Source organism: Ricinus communis, chromosome 2 (assembly GCF_019578655.1).
Source record: "Ricinus communis isolate WT05 ecotype wild-type chromosome 2, ASM1957865v1, whole genome shotgun sequence".
In the NCBI taxonomy this organism is placed as follows: domain Eukaryota; kingdom Viridiplantae; phylum Streptophyta; class Magnoliopsida; order Malpighiales; family Euphorbiaceae; genus Ricinus; species Ricinus communis.
In genome coordinates this window covers 24,130,039-24,149,005 of record NC_063257.1, presented here as the reverse complement: position 1 = coordinate 24,149,005, position 18,967 = coordinate 24,130,039, and the positions used below count along the sequence as shown (strand labels likewise).

The 18,967-nt window shown below is 32.7% G+C and overlaps 1 long non-coding RNA gene across 1 annotated transcript; it reads left to right on the top strand.

The window, feature by feature from the left end:
- The first annotated feature begins 8,164 nt into the window (after positions 1–8,164).
- LOC125369121 lies at positions 8,165–9,300 on the top strand. The gene is made up of 2 exons (XR_007214621.1): positions 8,165–8,541; positions 8,878–9,300. It is a non-coding gene; the product is annotated as an uncharacterized LOC125369121 (long non-coding RNA).
- The last annotated feature ends 9,667 nt before the right edge of the window (positions 9,301–18,967 follow it).

Sequence of the window (18,967 nt, the reverse complement as noted above, 5' to 3'; positions counted from 1 at the left end):
CTGAAAATTCGGCAGAACCTCCTCTACAACACGAACATTACCCCCCGTAAAAACGGGTCCAGACTGCCGGAAAAACACTCCAAATAACCAACAATTAAAACAACGGAGTCGGGTCCCCAAACTTCACTATTTCCGACTCGCCACACAAAGACAAAACACGACCATGGCAGCTAACCGATGACAAATATTTATGACTCACAAATATCATCAAGTACACAATATAAACCATAGACACAAATTAAACCAAGGATTTCTAAAAATAACGGGCCAAAGAAAATTACCGAGACGCTCGATCGCTTGGTCGACTCGCCTGTACCACGGGAGTCCGATCGACGATCCGAACACACCATCGGACTACAACGACGCTACCGATGACGATCCCTGCCCGATTTTCCGATCCGACACCCGATCATCCGGAGAGATTTGCGGACGATCTCGACCGTCGATTCGCAAACGAAGCCCGATCGCCACGAAACCAAGTGCCATCGCGAAGCTTCGAGGAGAGTCGGGATACATCCTCCGATCATCCATCCTCCACGGAGCTCACCGGAAAAGCCCAAAAATGCCGGTACCGCCACCATTTTCTCTCTCCACCGTGAATCTCCGATTCCGGCCACCATCGGCCGACACCGCCGCTAAAACAAAGCCGAGGGCCGAGAGGAGTCGATCGGCACCAAAATCGGGCCGACCACCGACGCCGAAACGCCAAGAGAAGCTTCGGCCATCTTCCTCCTAGCGAGAGCTGCCTCCGTGGCCTGCCACGCCCACCACACTTCCGGCCCGACGACGCACGCCATCCTCCTTCTTCTTCGGCTCTCTCTCTCTCTCTCTCTCTCTCTCTCTTCCTCTCTTCCTTCCCCGACTTCCATTCCTTTCAATATCGACATTTGACCCTTGAACTTTTCTTTATTACAATTTCGTCCCTCAACTTTCTTAATTACTTACAATTTCATCCTGCAGAATTCCAATTTGACCCCCAAACTTCTTTTTAGCCTTTCAATTAAGCCCCTAACTATTTAATTTGGGCCAAATCCGAATTATTGAAAATACACAATTACAAAAATACCCCTGACCGACATATTTATTTACAAAAATACCAAGCTCACAAATTTCCATTAAAACCCCATAAAAATAACATTATACTTTCAATCCTTATTCCAAAATAAATTTCCAATTAAATCCTACACACAATTAAATTAAATAATCAATTTCCAACTTAAAATTTAATACTACTAATCAATTATAATACCAATTTTCTCAAAATTCTTTTATAAAAACATCCCTTATAATTTCTTCCAAAATTTTTCAATATATAATTTTACTTATATAAATATGCATTTGGAAAAATTTTGAATAACCAAAATATAATCATTTCAAATTAAACCCAATAATAATGAAGCTAAAATTAACTTAAATAAAAACTCATTATTAAATATATAAAAATTCCGGGTGTTACAATTTGCCCTTAAACTCTTTTTTGGCACAAAAATATTTAAAAATCAACTTTTCAATCTATTGCCTCAATACTAAGATATGTTGACGACCTAATAATCTCAATCTTCAAAGCACTCATCGCCATTAGTACAAAAATAGAATATTGTATCTAGAACAAAAGAAGCTCTTTAGTTTTCGATGGATGGGGAGGATTAGAACCATCAATAGAACCCATTATATTTTGATAATAAAGTAAAGAAATAAATTGGATTTCCAAGCTAGGTAATTTTTGTTGCTAAATTTGATTGAGAAAGAACGGTGAGTAGAAGTGGGGTTAGGAACGATGATTTGATTATTATTGGCCATAGTGCTCTAATATTGTAATATGCTTTATCCCATATTAGAAAGTGATTGTGAGTTTGATGTGCTTATAAGAGTCCAAATGAATTACTAGGGGTTGACTTTTGGGTCATGTGGGTAAGCCCATTCCCGCCTCTAGTTGCTAGGTCAATGGGAATTTGATATGAGCCATCTCTAGAATTTGTATGAGCCACCACTAGAATCCATAACTCACCTAGTGAGCTACGATTCTGGACTATTGGGCTATGCTCTGACTCTAACGAGGACGTCAGAGCTTTGAGTGAGAGAGATTGTAACATCTCATCCGTATTGAAAAGTGATTGTGGGTTTGATGTTGTCACGACCCGATCTGTGGGCCCGTGACCGACACTAGGGAATGGGTAGACTTAAGGCTACCAAATCTCGTCGTAAACATGACAATTCACTAACTCAATCAAAGTATAATCCAGATTATGTCCATTAGCATTATTCCATAACTAACCTTTAACTGTGAGATACTACATATTTAATTCGGTGTGCCAGTATAATTAGGAAAAACCCGAATTTACATGCAATTACAAAATGATAAATATGAAATTTCTACTGCAGAGAATCTAGAATCTTAAAAGTCAAACATACCAATAAAATCAGTTATATTAAACCCGAAGATGAAGGAGCTAGGCTGCTAGAGGAAAAAACTACAGAAAACTAACAAACACTTGAAAAATAGTTAAATTTGAGACTGTCAGTCTCGAGAGTGAATTAAAATCATATATCCAAAAACAAATACAACCATTTCAATAAAATATTCATTTAATTAAAATAAAATACTAAGTCATGTAAAAGCACGTGTCATGCCATATGCTTTTATAAAATAAATTTTACAGGCTACGGGACGAGTACCTCAGCAGAACTCTAACTCCCAACACTAACAGCCTTTCGACTCTCTCACTCCAACAAGACTGGCGCCCAGAGAGCGGGGCTCAACCAGGGTCCTTAAATCCAGTCTGATCACTTAATTTCCCATAAAGCTGACGCCTAGAGACTAACGCTCGACCAGGGACCTTTACTCCGACAAACACACTCTGCACAACCTAGAGAGTTGAACTCGACCAGGGCAAGTCCCAAATTATCCTTTTACTATATGTCTCAGATTCATACCGGTGCGCATGCGGTCCTGATGCAACCCATCAAGTGGCATGTTCTACTGCCGTCTTATCCCGAGTCAACAAGCAAACATAACATCAATGAGGTAGAAAATAATATATGAATAGTAAATAAATGAATAACTCAAATCTATAAATCAATTAATTAGAATTACTATTTAAGATCTTTGCAAGACACATGTATAGCAGATATATGACTTTAACTCACAGTTCATACGATCTCCTTGCTCTGCTCTTAAGCCTCGGGTGGAGCGAGTTGAACTGATAAATTATCTATTCACAGGAACAATTCAATCAATAAAAGTAAAATATTTAACAAAAAAAAACCCTAGGCCTAGACTCTTAGAACTGACAGTCTAAGAATTTCGACTCGAAAATTCTACCGAAAATTAGGCAAAACCTCCCCTAAATTACAGATGTTTACCCCCTGTATAACGGGTATAGGACCTGCCAGTAACACTTCTAATATTTAAAAATTAATTAACGGGAGTCGGATCACCAAAACTACATTATTTTTCTCGACTTTGCAACACATCACAGATCACAATTATTAGCAGTCGATCCGACACACTATATTTTTAAAATCAATCCACACATAATTTTTTTGGTACACAACACAATAATTAATCAAATAATTTTTAATTAACAATCTCTAAAAATCAACGGCTAGAGAATTACTGAGACGCTTGATAAATCGGCCGACTCGCCTTCACCGGTCGGAGTCCGATAGACGATCCGAGCGCGCCTACGGACTCGAAATAACGCGCAGACGATAATTTTAGCACATGATTCTCCGATCCAGTCCCCAATCATCCAGAGAAAATCATGGATAGTATCAACCGTCGATTTTCAAACGGAATCTGATCGCTGCAAAACTAGTGCCATTGGAAAGCTTGAGCTGATGAGAGTTTGAATATGTCCTCCGATCGGCCATCCCTCACCCGAACTCGCGGAGAAAAGCCTAAAATCCTGGCTGCCCCTACACTATTCACCTCATTGGAACTCTCTCCTCTGGCCACCTTTAACGCTGCTGCTGACCCCAAAAAGGAAGTCCACACTCAGGCGAGTTGATCGCCACCGAAATCACCTGCCGCCATCGCTGGGAACGCCTTGAACCGCTTGAGCCGCTGCTGATGCCATCACGCCACGCTGCATCTCCCATGAGCTTGCCGTGTCTGACGGACTCTCCTTCCGTCTACCATGGACGGCAACCGAAGGTTCCTTCTCCCTTCTCTTCTTCTTCTCGTCGCTCTTCTCTTTTCTTTCTTTCCTTATCACCATTTGTTCCTCAAACTTTCGCTTAATCACCATTTGGTCCTCAAACTTTCGCTTAATTACCATTTAGTCCCTCATTCTTTTTAATTACTAACAATTTTCCCTGCAAAATTCATTTTTAACCCTCCAACTTTTTTTAGCATTTCAATTAAACTCCTATCTACTTAATTTAGGCCAAATTATAATTATTAAAAATATAAAGTTACTTATTTATCCTTACTTTTAATAGTGAAATTACTAAAATGCTCTTACCAACATATTAAATTACAAAAACACCAACCATGAAAATTCTCATTTAAAACTCATATTAATGAAATCATACTTTTAGCTCTTATTTTATAATCAATTATCAAATTAATCCTAACACTTAATTAACTTAAATAATTAATTGGTTAACTATGTTTTCAATTTAGTCCAATGCCATTTACCAATAATTTCTTTATAAAAATATTATTTACTATTTCTTTCATAACTTTCGAGTATAATATTTAATTCATAAATTCATATTGAGTGTGACCTATATATAAAAATATAATTTATCCCCTAAGTAATTCACTTAATTAATTTTTTTTAAAATCAAACTAATTAGGTACAGAAAATAAATCCCTTTATTTTTATCTAGTATTGAAAATTCTATTTTAAATCATACCAATTGAATTACTCAAATTAAAACTAAATTAAATTAAATAAAACTTGTTATTAGTTATTAGTAATAATAATTATTATTATTATTAAAAAAAATAATTTCGGATATTACATATGTGCTTATAAGAGTCCGAATGAATTACTACTAACACCTAAGGTTGACTTTTGGGCCATGTGGGCAGACCTAACCCGTATCTAATTGTTGAGTTAATAATTTATGCAGGCTTAGGCTATTACATCATAACTAATTAATTTTCCCTTTGTGGGCCTTGATAAATTCGACTAAGCCTGTAATTTTGGTAATCTACGTATCTTTATTCCGAGCCTTTTACAGGCGCATTCCAATTACGTATTTTTAACTCATATTCTCCCTCTTTAGCTATTATCAACTGAAATTAGATAAAAAAACTAAAGTGAGATAATAAGCACATATTTCTACATATTATATATATAAAATATACCAATACTCACTAAAATACCTTAATTATATATATATATATATATATATATATATAATATGACCTTATTATTGTATATATCTAATATACCTTGTCCAATGAATTTAAGTGAGCCAAATGTCTCTTTTATTTCTACGTTGCAAGGAGTTAATTTTATAAATATTTTATATCATTTAGTACTTTTTTTTGTCTTTTATAAGTTGAATATCATTTTAATAACTATTTTTAAATTAACAGGACTCGTCTAATTTTAATTGGCGACCTAAGAAATGAATGAAGGAAATGCAAATTTATCTTCAAATTGGAGGTGGATATGGAAATAATGCCGATATACATTTCAAGTTGCAGTGGAATTTGATACTATTTTAGCAGATATATTTAGATAGAATTAAATTTATCCTTTTGGGATATTTGAAGTGGTGGATTTTGAACTATCTTTTTAATAGTTAATGTTCACTCATGTGTTATAACATTTCAACAGCTTTTTGTACGGTTTAAAAATTTCAGTTGTCAAATCCTTATGTCACCTGCATGCATCAACAATTGTGGAATGTGGTTACCTGCATGCACTAAGCATCACCGGTTGTACCAATAAATTACCATTTTAGAAGTCAGTGACCTCTTAGTCTTTAAACACAAATTCTATCTATCAAGTGGCGTTCTTGCTGTAACATTTCATACTATTGCAACCAAGAATAACACGCATTTGTTATTATGGATTTAAGCTTAAGATGGGTCAAGAAAAAAAAAACAAAAAGCAAAATAGCATCAACTGAAAATGGCTCTAATCATAAATAGAGAAACAACCTAATCACTGATAAATAAACATGGATGGACAGATGGATACTAAAAAATAATTTTAGCAAGATTTATTTACTCATTGAGAAAGACTAAATTATATCTAAACAAATAATATCTCATTTTTCACTTCACATTGTCGACAAGTCCGTAGCCATAAGGGTTCTTGCTTTTCGTTAATCCCTGAATATCTCATCAATGCCAAATTTAGTCGTGCAAGGAGTAACACATGTTAGAGGAATATGAAGTGCACATGACAATATTTCAAATTGCAATGGCATATGCCTAAGTAACATGTTATATGCCTTTACTTCTTCCATATGGGCTAGCCGTAGATAAAGGAAATTCCTTTGCACAAGGAACCCCCTTTGGCCAACCACAAACAATAACCATAACACTAGCTGATAGGAATTCTAGAAAAATAGAAGTGCAAGCTTAGTCTATCTTCACCACTATAAATCAGTTTCAATTGATTAATATATTCACCATTGTAAAAACTATGATCTTATAAGAACTATTATCTGTAGAAATATCTACTAAAAGTTACCTTCCTGCATCTATTAAGCTGTTACTTCAAGCAAGTTACTAATTCCAAAATAAAACAATGGCTTCTCCAGACTCTTCCTAAAAGCTTTAAGTCTAGCAACCAAATGCACAATTAATGGCTCATTTATAATTTCTTGGTTCAGAATGTCAACATCACTTCTAACTAATTCATTGTTATTCTCAATTTTCTTCCTTTGTCACGGGCAGTTTCAAATTCTTGACTTTGTATCTTATAATGAATAAGCTTTTACCATTGTTATGAGCTGGAACAATTTGGGCATATATACATGAGAGTCTCGATTTCCCTCTTAAATTCAGAGTATATATATATATATATATATATATATATATATATATAGCTTCTTAATATTGCTAAGTTATATGAGATAACTAGAAGATTATATAAATCGCACCAAAATACAAAATAAGAATTCACATGAATAGTATAAAGAAGAAGAAACAAAACAATAAACTTAATGAGTTATCTAAAATGTGATTGTCATCCCAATATAAAAAAGAATTAAGATTGATAGAGTAGGAACTAGGGATTTGAAGACAAAAAAAATAAAGAAGAAAAAGTAAAATAATAAAATTAATGAATTACCTGAACAGTGATCTCCTTTCGAGATTAAAAAATTTAGGACTGATAGAATACAAACTTGAAATTTGAAGGAAAAAAAAGGAGAAGAGCCACTGCAATTTTTTTTTCTTTACAGTGAGGAGTGAAGGATTTTCTATTTTTAACAAGGAAAATTAAGTATTTTTTTAATTAATTATTTATGGTAAAATTTAACCTAGTTACTTTGGATGACATGTAATTGATGTGGCATATTTTTATTGGGTTAGTCTATGGATGACGTGGTAGACTCTATCTATTTAAGAATTTCTCTAGTTAAAGAAAAAATAAACATCACCTTTTATTTATTATTTTATTTTTATTATATTAATAAGAGTAATGCAAAATAGTTAGCGAGACTAAATACTATTTCTATTATATAGTTTATGAAAGTATTTTTTTTATTATTCTTATCACTGAGTTATTTTATTTTATTAATTTATTTTTATAACAACTATATTAGAATATTTAGATTTATATTTCTGTATTATAGTTTCTTAATTAGTTTTAATAATAAATTTGCCATGAGTTTCTTAAGAGATTGATTTCAAAAGTGTTTTATGACTATACTAATATTCGGTTCGTGTAACTTTATAATATTTTTTTTTTGTGAGAACATAGATCTCAAATCTTTTGGAGTTAAAAAAGAAAGTTTATTTAGTGGATCCCAAGTAATTCAAATTAAAATTTTTATATTTGTTCAACTTACCTAATTATTCTTTTTTTTTAAAAAAACTTACCTAATTATTATGAAATAAATAATCTCATATTCGGGGTTAACAAAAAAATATAATAATAAAAAATAAAATAAAATAAAATATATAATAATAATAATAATAATAATAATAATAATATATAAAAAATATATTTTTTTCTTTTCTTTTTCTTTCCTTCCTTCCCTCTCCCCCCTCTCCTTTTTTTTCCTTCCTTCCTTTTCCTCTCTCTCCCTCCCCTTCTCTCCCCGCCGACTGCTGCTTTCCTTCCTGGCCTGTGCCGAGCCGCTGTTGCCGCCAGCAGCGCCTCTCTTTTCCTCCCACTGCCGCGACGACGTCCTTCCCTTCCGCAGCGGCGTCGCCGAAGGAAAGGGAGCTGCCATCGCCTTTTGGCCTCCTGCCGACGTCCATTTGGCCATCCGACGCCGGAATCGAGCTCCCCACCACCGGAAACCCCTAGGCCGAGCTCCCCCGCCATGAAATCCTCACCGGCAGCCTCGGTCAAGGTTCACCGAAGCAGCCCCTTTCCAGCCCCGATCCGGTGCCTTCTGGTGAGTTTTGGGTCGAAACTATTGTGTTTTCAGACCCCCGCAACTCGAGCTTCGCATAGTTTCATCGTTATTATGAGTAATTTTATTGATTTATAATTATCACGAATATTATTAGTATTATCATTAGTAAATTTATTTTTATCATTATTAATATCATACTTAATGCTATTATAATAATATTATTATTATTATTGCATATAATTTTTATGTTTACTTTATTCGATACTACTAAATTTTAATTTTCAATATGTATTTAAATAAATTGTATTTGTCTATATTTATATTGTTTATAATTATTATATATATTACGATTGTGATATTGGGATGAGTCGACAGTAGAACATGCCACCTGATGGATTGCATAAAGACTGCGTGCGGACCGGTAGTAATCAGAGATAGGTAACAAAAGTTATTTTTGGATTTTGCCCTGGTCGAGTATAACTCTCTAGGTTGTGAAAGCTTAACTGCCGGAGAAAGGTCCCTAGTCGAACAATATTTTCTGGGCGCCGGCTTAATTGAAGAACAAGAGTCCAGGCTGGATGTAAGGACCCTGGTTGAGCTTCGCTCTCTGGGCGCTAGACCTATTGGAATAAGAGAGCCGAAAGGCTACTAGCGTTGTGGGTTAGGGTTCTGCTAAGCCACTCGTCCCATAAGTCTTAAATATATTTTTCTTTCTAAATTATAGTATGACTCATGTTCTGGTACACAATGGCATGATATACTGAATTAATGAATATTATTTTATTGAGGAGACTGCAATAGTTACAGAGTTATGTGATTTTAACTCACTCTCGAGACCGACAGTCTCAATTTTATTTTTCAGGTGACAGTTAGAGTTTTTCGTCGTCCTGCATTTTGACAGCCCGACTTCTTTCTTCATTGGGCTTATTGTAAATAATCTATACTTTTATATTTTTAGTTATTTTATACTCTAGACCTTCCGCAATAGTATTTTATATAAAATATGATTTGGTCGTAAGTTGGGATAGCAAATATAGAAAAAGAAAAGAAAAAGAAGGCAAAAGAAAAGAAAAAAATGCCAAAAGTAAGAATTATGATTTGTGATAAAGTTGAGTTTATAGAATTCAATTCCGCTTAAAATACATCAAGTCATTGCTTGAGATCAAATTCAATTCCTTTACCATATTTCAATTATGATCTTTCTTAGAGTTCCGTATGGGGATAGTTTAAACACTTATTCCAAGTTTTCTTATTTTTGTCTTGTTTGATTCTTGTCTTTTTTGTTGCATTTTTTTTATTCTTATATTCAATATTGAGCTTAGTTTTTTACTTTGTTTGGATTGTATTGAGTCTAATTTGATAATTAGTAGCTTAAGTTCCATAAGAACTATCAGAAAATAATTTGAGAAGTAAAAGGCAAGTGGTGAGTTCATTAGAGGGTAAAAGCCTAATTGAGTGAAACACGAGTGTAAGTGACATCCTTTGAGTGTAAACACGTGAGGCAGTATTACTTGTGAGGTTTCTTTGCTCCTTTTGAGTTATTATTGTAGGTTATCATGGTTGATCCACCGGAGCCAACCATGGCACAAATCATGGAGCGTTTGGATCGTATAGGGAGACAAGTGTAAGATTTTAGTGATCGAGTAGATAGAGTGGAAACAAATCAAAATACCACTAATGATAAAATCAATGACATAAACCAACACACACTTAGACAAGCTCGTAGGGGGGGATGGTATGATAAAAATCATGAATCTATTAATGATGATATATAACAACGTAGAAGGCAAGAAAACAACATTGGGGGTATAAAAATGAAGATTCCTGTTTTCCATGGTCAGAGTGACCCTGAAGCCTATCTAGCATGGGAAAAGAATGTGGATTTTGTGTTCGATTTCTTTCATTTGATGTAATTAACGATTATATTCTCCCGACAATATTTTAACATACTAGATCTACTTTTATAAATAGAGATATCTTAACATATTTTAACATCATTGAATTTTATTATTGTACTAATAGGTCCCTCTATTCTCAGTAATTAATTTTATTATTCTTCTAAAAAATATTATGATAATTAGCGTAAATTTATATTTAAAATTTAGATACTTCAATATTTAAAAATTAAAGTTATAAGATATTAAAGAAATTTAAAGAAGATAAAATTTACACTAAAATAACTTACATAAAATTATATAAAAAGATTTTATGAGATAATAATTTTTATAATTAATGAAATTAATTAATATTAACTTAAATCAAAAAATTATAATTTAATCATATTCTTTTAATATATAAATAAATTATAAAAAATTATATATATAAAGCTTGGAGTTGATTATCACAAATGATACTAATATAGTAATATTAGTGAAGGTAAATTGATATTATGATTTTATTTAATATTTACCATTCACTAAAGCATGCAATAGTTTAATGTAAAAAAATAAGAGTGACTCTAACATAATAATATGAAGGTAAACTGGTATTTTAATTTCATTTAATATTTATTTTTAACTAAAAAATGTAATAGTTTAACGTAATAAAATGAGAGGGATGCTAAAAATAGTTATGAAAATAGGTAGAGGGATCTACCTGTATATTTTAACAAAGTTTAGGAATATTAAAACATTTAATTCATTAGGAATATATTGGACATAATTTACAATGTCTATATTTAATTTAAGGGCGTGAGAGCTTAATGGAATTAGAAGATAAGAATATTAAAATAGTTATTAAAAACATAAAAATCTACTAGTATAATTTGATATAACTTAGGAATGTTAAAATAATTAACTCTTTTTAATATTTTAAAATTTTAATAAATATTAAACTATTTTAAAATAGTAATTTATTCATTTATTAATCACATATAATAGTAATAGGACAAATATTATTGATAATGCTATTATTAAGATTAAATTTTTTTTTACATAATTAAAAAATTAAGTTATTAGTTAATATATTAAAATTATAATTAAGTACTATTTATAGAATTAGAATTATTATTTAATTAAAAAATAACTTATTAGTTTTACTTTTAACTATACAAGAAACATAAATATTATACATCAACGTAATATTTGTGTTAAAAAATAAATATAAAAATTCATATTATTATTATATATAAAAAATAAATACACATATTAAAAAGTATATGCCAAACTATTAATTGTACATGTAAACTATAATTTTTAGGATCGGAAATCATTATATAATTAAGAGAACTACTTTATTAATTAACATAATTTTTACTGAGTGCGCTGGTACTGGAGGAAGACAATTGGCTTACTTGCATTCCATGAGAGTTCGGCTGGCATTCCACCTCTCGAGATTTCTGAGCATTATTTTCTGCAGATGGACAGCTAGAATTAGCCTGCGCTTGGACTGCAGAAGACATAATAGCACTTATAGGAATCCTCACATTGTGTTGAGGTGTAAAAGCTTGAGATTGTAACTGCGATTGTTTGGAACCTCGCTGCATGTAAAGGCAGATTGCTTTTTAGCTCAATCTCAAGAACTTTCATTAATTTTGACAATGCATTAACTGATATAGGGGCTAGCATTAGTGTTATGCCCTATAATTTATTTAAGAAACTAGGACTTAGAGAACCTAACAACACTTATGAGCATTCAATTAATGATAAATCTGATGTATACCATGGGGATATCATTTAGGATGTGTTAGTTAAGGTTCAAGAATTTATACTTGTGAATTTTGTAATTATGGATATAGATGAAATTATCGATGTTTTCCTTATTTTAGGAAGACCCTTCCTTGCTATAGCTCGAGCCATCATTGATGTACCTGATGCGAAGCTTATTCTTAGAGGAGGGGAAAAACAAGTGAATTTTTAGATTTCTAATGCTATGAAACATTCGCTTGTACTTGACAACCTAGACTTTATTGATGATAAGATTGCACATGAAACTGTTAATTTGATTTTATCTATTGTTGTTAAAGACCCCCTTGAGTTGTGTTTGGTACAGGAACAAGAAAAAATGTGAGGTGGTGGATGCTTTAGAGCAGCTTCCTTATCTTGAGGCATGAAAACCAATAAGAAAGAAGACATTTGAGTCTATTGAAATGCCAAAAGAAGATAGGATGAGATGATTTATGAGGACCCACTAACCCTGGAACTTAAGCAACTCCTATCTCATCTAGAATATGTATTTTTAATGGAGGGATCCAAACTACCAGTAATAGTTAGTGCTGAGTTACTGAGAGATAAAAAAAGCTAAGCTTTTAAAGGTGTTGAGGAGGCGATAAAGGGCAATAGCTTGAAAAATTGCGGATATTAAGGGAATAAGCCTTTCATTTTGCACACATAAGATCTTAATGGAAGAAAAGTTCAAGACTGTAGTGCAATCCCAAAGGCGTCTCAATCCTAATATGAAAGAGGTAATAAAAATGGAGGTGATCAAGCTCCTTTATACAAGGATAATTTATCTAAATTCAGACAATTCTTAGGTAAATCCAGTACAAGTAGTGCCTAAAAAAAGGAGGTACGATAGTCGTGGTAAGTGAAAATAAAAGTTATACTAACACAAATGGTACTAGAAAAGATAATTTTCCATTGCCTTTTATTGATCAAATGCTCTAAAGATTATCGGGGCATATACATATTACTACTTCTTAGGTGGGATGTCAGGATACCTTCAGATTCCAATAGCTCCTGAAGATCAAGGGAAGACTACTTTCACATGCCCATATGGAACCTTCGTTTATAGGATAAAGAAAGTTACTTGGAGCTTTTGTATTTCTATGCCTAATGGCCAACTCCATCCCAAATAGCCCTTCCGCATTTCAATATAAAGTGAGTTTGTCATTAATTTTGTCTTGCTCAGAATGGCATGGAATCAACCTTTCTATAGCTTTATATAAACCCAACTTGACTTCTTCATCTTCAGATATGTTGGTGTTTGAATAGAAGTACTTGGGATTAGATATTATCCTGTTGCATATAAAGGTTGATGAGGATGGCATTCCCATCTATTGTTAATGATCTTAAACACATCATTGTACTTTTCATTTTTCTTATCAAAAGACTTCATCATAACTTATTTAGCCTTATCCATAGCCTAAAAAAAGACGGAGAGAGTAAACTAGAACCAAATTGAATAATTAAACTTAATCCAACTATAACTATCTAAACATCAACAATATCATAATTAAGTAGAGAAACAAAAACCAAAAGCACAAAACATTAAAAGCCAATCACTAGAGCAATCGCCCAAAATAATATATTGATGTCTATTAGTAATGCAATAAAACTATAGTTTTGCAATAATGGAAGACATAAAATCAATAGGCAATAGCATAAAGAGCGTTCTCCAATCCCATCTGTATAATACCTATCAGATAAAATACACTATTAATATATCAAACAAAAGAAAGGATAACATACATAGTAAAATTCCTATAATCCTAGAGCTTTTTATACTTCAACACCACCCGAGGGGCGCTTTAGACAGCAGTAAATTCTTTAATTAGCTAGTAACACCTACCATCTTGAATTTTCTTAAATAGATCCAAGAACGAGCAAGTAACAAAGGCCAAACTTCTAGAAGACGCAAGTGTTTGTACTAGTACTGATGAAGATCACATACTGACCCTCAGATTTTCATTTTCCGATAAGGTTCTTTTTAGTATGCACTTGGTGTAATTTACTTCATGTGAGAGAAAAGAAAAGGTGAAATTAATGGGTTTTTAGGTTTTAGAACCAAAAGCAATATTTTTTGTTATCCATGGGAAAGAAACTGAAATTTTTTGTTTGATGGTCTACTGCATCCAAATATTTAACCTAAAATAACAAATATCAGCTATAATAGAGAAACAACATATACAATTCTATGGAGGCTAAAAACAATATAAAAGGTGCAATAGTTCTACATTACCTGCATATTTCCAATTAAATAGGCAAAAAGAACGAGATGCAAGATGGCAATAAGTGTAGCAGATGCAGTTTCCAAAACCTAGCCAATGGAACTGAAAATATAACAAGCAAAAAACATTCGTTAAAAGTTTATAATCAATCTTCACACAACACTTTTTACCACTATTCATGCATTTTATGCGGATGAAGTATATAAGTTTGCAAGAGAGCTATTTTATGTTGCAAAAAAATGTGATTATCAATTTATGAGTCATGAAGATAATCTTATGTTTGGTCTTTGCATGAGTACGGGGGAGGGGGACCAAAGCTTTAATTAATTTCGAAGCATTGATCCAAACAGCAAATAAAGATGATAAAGTTTCATCCGTCATCATTTGAAATATAATTCAAATTTTTGGGTACTTACACAAATTTGTACTTTAGATTCTGCAAGCCCTACTAAAACAAGTAGAAATACTTCTCAAGAAAGTTAGACGAGACAACCTTTTGTATCACAACATTTGTAAATATCCTATTAATAAAAAATAGTAATGTCTTTTTGGATCACAGCTATTAAACACCTAAGAATTGTTTCCTCATAGTTTGCTTTCATCTTTGTTCAAAGTACCACAATCCAAGTAAGAGAGACTGCACTTTCATGTCTACAAGTATACTTGCAGTACGTCACTTGATGCTCATTTGACAACAGATATCATAAGGCTCCTAAGACCTACAAGATCAGAAGGTTAATCATTGCAAGACTGCTAAGAGTAGAATACTATTTAGACCCAAAAGCATTTTTATACAGAAGTAGACAAAATAATAATGCTAAATAATCTAAAATAGAAGAATGATAGCCTGTCATGCTCCAACTGAAGAATTAAGGATACTGAAAAATAAAATTTAGGGAGAGTCTTGCCCTTAGTATTTTAACATAAAGTGGTGGCTGCTCTTAAAACTGTTCCTCTACCCTTGAGCAAGACTTCCACCATTGCAACATGCAATGGCCCAAGTATTAACAAAATATTAGCATACAAAATTTGACTTGAGATTACATACATGATTAGCCAACATGTAGAGCAGGAGGTTGTAGGCAGCCCTAGCCCAAGCAGTCTTTGTTACTATTCCAGTGGCTTTGATGATCTCAGAATCGTGGAAAGTACTAGAGCAAAACAATCAGTAGAAGAGCATTGTTGGTCTGATCAGAATAGAGCCTCTAATTGCCAAAATAATAAACCATGTCACAATTTGTAAAAAATATCTGAACTCATTTTTGCTTATAATTCAAATTCTATGAATTAAAAGAGGCTAATAATACACAAGCTCCACATATGAGAATCCAAAGTAAAAACATGTGCACAAGCTTGCAACTGATTTTTTAAAGAAAGGAACAACTATAGTCAAGTTTATTCAAATGTACCCAAATTCAAAAATTGCAATAAAGGCCTTGAGAAGCAAAGCATATAGTGACCAAAGCCACTTACCACTTTTCCACAAGCTGGTAGAGACCAAGAGATAGACAAACCAATGCACAGGGCTCATAAATATCATAATGCAATTAATTAAATCACAAAATTATAAAACAGAACCCATTTTTCAATATTAGCAGCCATATCTCCACAAGCTAGTGGGATATCGGAAAAGCCAATACTCAAAATTCACTACTACTTAAGAGTATTAATTAAATAAAAAGTTATTGATAATATGTCACACCCCCATTACATGCTAACCAATAGACATTAGCCAGGAAGCATACAAGCGTCGTAGAATATATACTACATGTAGATAGGTCAATATGCAGGTTGTTAAGAATCAAGACACAAGGTTATTAACATATAAACATATGATTATACTTAAACATCATTTAACAAGTATTCAAAACATCTTCTTATGCCTTATAAGGCATACTTCCATATATATCACATAACTGCATACAAAATGCATCAGGAGGAAACTCCACAAAACTGGTCCAACCTGACAGAACTGCTAAAAGCTAGACTTCGGATACAACCAACGGATGCACTACTATTTACAAACTTGAAAAGAAACATTTTGGAGAGGGGTGAGCCTCCAGCTCAGTAAATAAATAATCAACATAATCTATATCACATACACTTCATACAATTTCCACCCAATCACATAACTTACCATGATTCATAGTTTAGGTATAAATTCATACCATTCTACTCAATTCATTACAACCATCATAGAAGAAATACAATTCAATAAATATGGATAGTTCTCACGGCTTGTGGATCCCCTTTAATGTGCTGCTCCGCCTCATTCTCACCCATCGCACACGTAAGCTGCTCCGCCTCATCCTCACATTATACACTTTTATAGCCTCTCTAGGCTTTAGCCTCCCAAGGCTTTATATATATATATATATATTTCACAAGGAAATCCACCATTCACATACACATATGCACTTAACATCACAATTCAATCATTTCCCTTATATCATATTTAGGTAATACAATTGTTCCACTCAACACCAATCATTTCCATCTCATTCATTCAAACATAAATAATATTAAGCAAACGCAACCATTCGCGGAACATTTGATTAAATATATGAACATAGCAAATATTAACTATTTATTTACTCAAAATATACTTATTCCTTCAGCATATAAGAACCTCCTTTCTCCACAACTTTCTTTCCAGGCCTTTGAGTACCTGTCAACACATTCATCAATTCACATTTCATGCATATTCCAAATATTCATGTAAATACTAGTTCTAATGCATTACAAGATCATCCCTTCTCTAATTCATAGGTCTAACTCTTCCTCTGAGACTCTCAATTATTATTTTAATATCATAGAAACATTTTCCATCTAGTTATATACCAATTTAACTCAAATTAACATCAAATAAATTGCATAAAACTAATCTCCAACATCTCTGTTTTCTAGACAGAATTTAGTACCAAGGTATATTTATTGCTGGGAAAAATTGGCTTAATAAAAAAATCTCGTATTAAATATACATATCCGTTTATGCGTCTAGTTTCATCTCCAAGAAGAATTACTCAATTCCGACTTCTATAGATTTAATTATCTTCAAATTACTGAGCAAGAGTCATACAGCTAGTTGTATCCGAGCAGAAATCTCTTTGCTCAATTTAAACAACCAAAACGGCAAAAATAGCAAAATCACAAAACTACAAAGTTTTAGAGGACTCTTCAAAATTTCCATAGACACCAATTAAGCTTAGACTTATATAACCCATGTTATGCCTAAAATACAGAACATTAAGGTTGTTAGAATTTTGACAGTTTTCTATCTTGACATACTTAAACTTAAATCAAGCTTAATCTCTATGCAATCATTCAATACTCTACTAATTCATGATAATCAGACCTTTAATTATTCAATGAGAGCATCAATTGAGGTTTTTCTAATTTGTAATCAAGAACCCTAATGACAAATTAATAACACTCAAGTAACAACTCACCAATTTCAGCTTTTGGGTTGCTAATATGCTTAAATCTTTTAGTTTTAGCTTGGCTCATTCAATAGTTGGTAAAATCCTATCTTAATCTTAAGTTTTTCTAGGTATTCCACTCCTCTCTCTTATTCCAAATTTTGTGTTTTTGGCCATGTACGAATTTTAGAGAAATAAAGAAGTAAAATGAGCTTGCTCATGGTTCCAATTTCCAAGATTCATCTCTCAATGCCACCACCTACTTAAACTAGTTTTATCATCCTAAATTAATTCTTACTAACCATATATAGGTACTAACTTTTAATTGTATCTTTTAAGTCCAATCTATCTACCCAACCTTCAACTTTTGGTTCAATTAAGTCTTAAGGCTTAATACACATAACCCAAGTACTTAATCAACTTATCTAAATTAATAATCTAATATCATGCTTCTTATTCTCTACTTATAATTAATATATATCTGTTTTCATAAAATAAAAATATTATTGATATACCATCATATGTCCAATGATTAAATGTAAATACACATAACATGGATGATGAGAAAATATAGGCGTTACAACTCTCCCTTCCTTAAGAAATTTCGTCCCCGAAATTTTAACAACTCACCAACATTACAATGGAATAGATGCGGATACTTCTGTCTTATATGCTCTTCCACTTTCCAAGTTGCTTCTCTTGGTGAATGATGACTCCACTTAATTTTGACCATAGGAATGTCTTTATTTCTCAATTTCTTAACCCTTCGATCAAGAATTTCTATCGGTTCTTCCACATATGTCAACTTTTCTGTGATTTCTATCTCTGGCTCTAGAATGATATGACTAGGATCTGATCTATATCGCCTCAACATAGAAACGTGAAAAACATCATGAATAGAAGAACAGGTAATGCTAACCTATAAGCCAATGGTCCAACTCTTTCAATAATTTCATAAGGTCCTACATACCTCGGACTCAATTTTCCTTGTTTACCAAACCTTAATATTCCTCTCCATGGTGATACCCGCAAGAAAACTTTATCACCCACAATATTCCATTTCCTTTCGATGCAAATCAGCATAACTCTTTTGTCTGTCCTGTGCTACTTTCAAATTCTTTTTAACTATCTCTATTTTATCCATCGCTTGTACCACCTG